We start from the raw sequence: 5216 nt of genomic DNA on the forward strand, positions 1-5216 counted from the left end.
TGAGGTTAACTGGACCAAACTGAAGCCTTTACAGTTTAACAGATCCTCTCAGAGGTCTATGGGAGGAATGCTTAAGTGGGCTCCCCGGAGACTTAGGGAAGTTTGCTATTGACTGTAGCAGGGGCCCCAGTTTTATGTGTCAAACAGTCACTCTCCAGGCTGCAGTGGGATGAAACTGTTAGACGAAAGAGAATCTTTTATGGGCTCCTGTTTCTAGAAGAGGCTACTCCCTGAGGCGTTTAGGAAATGATAAAAAACAGTGAATCAGACTAATGACCCCACCGAGGAGGTGAGGGGCAGTGAGGAGCGGAGAGGAGTGAGGCATGCAGATGTCAGGGCCTCTCTACTTGGTGACGTGGCTTTCCCGGGAAGTTCTTTCCAGTTCAATAACACTCCACTCCACCTCAAGGAAAGCAGAGTTTTGTTTTACTGAACTTTTAGGCTAAGTGAAAATTATTTTTTGGTACATCATTTATCATCGGAGCACCTCAGTCTCTGTGACTTCTACCCAGAGCACTCTGTTTGTTGGGACCCCTCCTCTGTGGGATAAAGGCAGGGAGGTACCAGCTGGTCAAACACACAGCTCTTGTTATAAAAGCCAACCCCACAGAGACAGCCTTCATCAAAGGGTTCATCTAGTCCAGGAAGGCAATAGCATGGTCCCTCTGTGCTTTCAGGACATCTGGCTTGTTGGGTACAATTGTGAGAGGCTTATTTTAATAATGACACGCTAGAATCCTTCCAGCAAAGAGACCAGCGTGGTAACATGTCTGGGAGCTGTGTCAGTTACAGAGAATGGGCATGTATAGCCCACAGAATAGAAGACTTACCTGGGGGTAGGGTAGGCCCTGGGGGAAGAGCTATGACCTCTGAGTGGTGGTTCTAATGCGGGGATTGTTCAATACCAAACTCCTAGATAGGGTTTCCCCATGCCCCAGTCACAGATCTAAACATTGCACATACTATGAATTCATTTAATGCTCATGACAGTCTTACGGGACACTAAGTCTTATTATTATCCTCATTTTACAGACGTAAAAACAAACACAGAGAAGTTAAGTAACTTGCCCAAAGTCACACAGCTACAAATGATAGAACTGGAATTCGAATCCAGCTTTCTTACTAGCCCAGGGTTTCTCAATCTTGGCACTATTGCCATTTGGGGCTGGGTAATTCTTTGTTGTGGAGGACTGTCCTGTACAATGTAGGATGTTTAACAGCATCCCTGACCTCTATCCACCAGCAGCCAGTATCAATCTTGAGTCATGACAACCAAATGTCTCCAGACATCGCCAGATGTTTCTTGGAGGGCAAAATCCCTCAGTTGAGAATCACTAAGCAAAAGTCTTTGGCATGGGACAGCCTGTGTCATGCAGGAGAGGGCATCCTTGATATCCCCTCCAGCTCAGCATGGGGGCCACTGAGGACCTCTCCACCTCAAGGTTTTAATGACGTTCATCCAAATGGAACAGGGTGATTGCACTGGACCTTGTATCTGCCTAGAGACGTCCTGGCCCTAGAAGCTAATGTGTAACATTTCCAATTCTGATCTTTTACATTTACTAATTTTGTTGTCATCTGTCCCTGTGTCTCAAATGAAGGCCAGAAAGCAATTCTGACTCACTAGGGCAAAAGCTGAGGAAAGGCCTAAATTTTACACAATAAAAAGGCTTAAATCCTCACAGTAATCCTACCGGGGCAGATACTTTTATGCCCATTTTATAGAGAGAAAACGGAGGCTCAGAAAGTTTAGAAACTTGCCCAGAATCATAGCTAATAAGTAATGGAGCCAATATTTGTAGGCAAATCTGTTGACACCAAAATCCACATGCTTCTTTAAGGGGCACAGGTTGGGACAATCAGAGATAAGCTCAGACACACGATGCTCACTGTCACAGAGCAGGGTGGGCAGAACCTGAGCTGGAGAGCAGGGGTGGACCAAGGGGCAGGGGACCTGCTGCTTCCACCCTCCAGGGAGACGGCATGGTGTCACAGGCTACTGTCGCAGGGGCTGATGCCAGGGCTGGGTAGCACGTTTGGGAGGCTGCGTGCGTGGCCCCCATCCCTTGTCCAGCTCAGGCCCCGTCCTCTCTCTCATGGGCCCCCTGCCTGCTCTACCTTCACCATCTCCCCTCCAGTGTCTGCAGAAGTCAATTCTAACTGCCAACCTGCCCATGTCACTCTGTGGCTCTAATCCTCTTTGCTGCCCTCCTCTCAGAGCCAAAGCTCAAACCACCCAAGGCCAGACTCATGCAGCCTCTCGGGCCCCTGACCTTATTTGTGAGTATGTATGTCTCACTGCTTTTCTTTCTTGTTCAAGCTCTAGGCGGCCCAGTTGTCTGTTCCCAAGATCTATCTGTGCGGGGCCAGCACAGTGCCTGTCATGTTGTAGGACTCAATAGATTATTTGCTGAATGTATATTTAACAAGCATATAATTTATGTTCTCATTTAAGTCACGGATGAAAACGCCAAGCAGAAGTGGGCCAAGGCAGGGGCAGGTGGCTGTCAGTAGACACCACCCTCTGGGTGATGTCAGGCCCCTCATCCGCACCATCTGGGTCATTCAACCTCCCACCGCCATCCACCTGCCTCTTCATGCAATCAGTGCACCTCCACACCTCCAGGTCCTGTTCACCAGGCACCATCAGAGCACAGCAAATGCCTGCTAACATCCCTTCAACAGGCGCCTACACACTCCTTTGCTTTCCCATGCTAAGAACCCTGTTTAAAAAGAAAATGAGTCTAATCTTGATGGAAACTCCTGCCTTTGATGGTCCTTCTTTAAGTTCTCAAAAGTCCCTCCGTTATTTTACTACTTATGATCTGATCCTTAGGAAACTGAGAACAAGCTCTGAACACATGGGCCAGGACAGGTGTAATGTGTTTCAACTTTACTAAGGTAACTGACTTTACCACAGAAATTAAAACTGTACAACTTGATGAGTTTGGGCAAATGTTTACCCCATGAAACTATCAACGCAATCAAGATAATGAACATTTATTTCCATAACCCCTGAAGGTTTCCTTGTGCCCTTGTGTAACCCATTCCTTTCTCTACCTCCTTCCTGAGGCAGCCACTGATCCGCTCTCTATCACGACAGATTAGTGTGCATGTTCAAAACCTTGAAATAAATGAAATCATACTGCGTGTATTTTTATGAGGAGGTAACTGGCTTTTTTCAGTCAACATAATTATTTTAAGGTTCATCCATGTTTGTGCATGTAGTGATTGTTCCTTTCTTTGCTGAGAAACATACCATTATATCGATATACCATAGTTTCTTTATCCATTTACCTATGATGGACATTTGTGCTTTTACCCATATGGAACCATTTCAAATAAGGCTGCTAGGAACATTTCTGTACAAGCCTTCTGTGAACACGTTTTCATTTCTCTTGGGTAAATACCTAGGAATAGAATGGCCAGGTCATTTAGTAGATGGATATTTAACTTTTTTCGTTTTGTTTTCGGTACGCGGGCCTCTCACTGTTGCGGCCTCTCCTGTTGCGGAGCACAGGCTCCGGACGCACAGGCTCAGCGGCCATGGCTCACAGGCCCAGCCGTTCCGCGGCATGTGGGATCTTCCCGGACTGGGGCACGAACCCGTGTCCCCTGCATCGGCAGGCAGACTCTCAACCACTGCGCCACCAGGGAAGCCCTGGATATTTAACTTTTTGATAGACTACCAAACTATTTTTCAAAGTAGTTGCACTAAGCTGTCCTGATTACTATAGCTATATAATGTCTTAAAATCAGGTAGAGTAAGTCCTCCAACTTTGTTCTTTTTAAAGTTAGCTTTGGTTATTCTATGTCCTTTACATCTTCATATACATTTTAGAATAAGCTTGTCAATCTTTACAAAAGATCTTCCTGGGATTTTGATTGAGAATGTATTGAATCTGTAGATCAATTTAAGGAGAATATTGAATCAATTTTGAATCAATATTCTCAATATAAGAATCAATATCATTGATTCTTCCAATCAATGAACACAGTATAGCTTTCCATTTAATTATATCTTTAATTTCTCTCAGCAGTGATTTGTAGTTCTCAGCATGGAAAACTTGAGCATCTTTTATTAGACTTATTTATAACTATTTTATGTTTTGTGGTGCTATTATAAATGGAATTGATTTTTTAAAATCTCATTTTCCAATTTTTTGCTGCTAGTGTATAAGAATACAATTGATTTTCTTGTAATAATTTTGTATTGTGCAACTATACTAAATTCACTTATTAGTTCTATTAGTTATTTTGTAGATTCTTTGGGATTTTATATATAAACAATCATAACATCTGCAAACAGGGAGAGTTTTATTTGTTCTTTCTTGATCTTTATGCCTTTTATTTCTCTTTCTTACCTGACTGCAATGGCTAGGACCTCTAGTACAACATTGAGTAGAAGTGAAAGCAAGCATCCTTGTCTTGCTTCTGATCTTAGGGAGAAAGTTTAATCTTTTACCATTAAGTAAGGTGTTAGCTATTGGATTTTTTGTAGATGCCCTTATGAACTTGAAGTTTCTAGCTGCTAAGAGTTTTTATCATGAGTGGTGCTGAATTTTATCAAATGCTTTTTTTGCATTGATTAAAATGATCATATGGTTTTCCTCCTAAGTGTTTCAGTCCATTCGGCCTGCTATATCAAAATGCCAGAGTGTGGGTGGCTATTAAACAACAGAATTTATTTCTCACAGTACTGGAGGCTGGGAAGTCCAAGATCAAGTCACCAGCAGATTCAATGTCTGGTGAGGGCTCACTTCCTGGTTCATATATGTGTATTTGCTGTGTCCTCACATGGCAGAAGGAATGAGGGAACTCTCTGAACGTACTAATCCCATTCATGAGGGCTCCACCTTCATGATCTCATCCCTTCCCAGAGGCTCCACCTCCTAATAACATCATTTTGGGGATTAGGTTTCAATATATGAATTTTGGAGAGACACAAACATTCAGTCTATAGCACTAAGACAGGTGTAACTTTACGGAGGTAAGAAAAGGTGTGGAATATGAGATCCTGCCACCACAGAAAGTTCCAGACATCTTGGGGAAGAGGAGTGAAGGTGATATAAGGATTAGAAAGAGCACAAGCGTTTTAGTTAGCCAACATGGCTTCTGAAACCCAGTTCTACATCTTACTATAAGCAAGTTAACCTAAGGACTTTGAGCCTCAGTCTTCTCATCTGATGGAGGAAATAATACCTACATTGAAAGGT

This window comes from Delphinus delphis, chromosome 14 (assembly GCF_949987515.2).
Source record: "Delphinus delphis chromosome 14, mDelDel1.2, whole genome shotgun sequence".
NCBI lineage: Eukaryota > Metazoa > Chordata > Mammalia > Artiodactyla > Delphinidae > Delphinus > Delphinus delphis.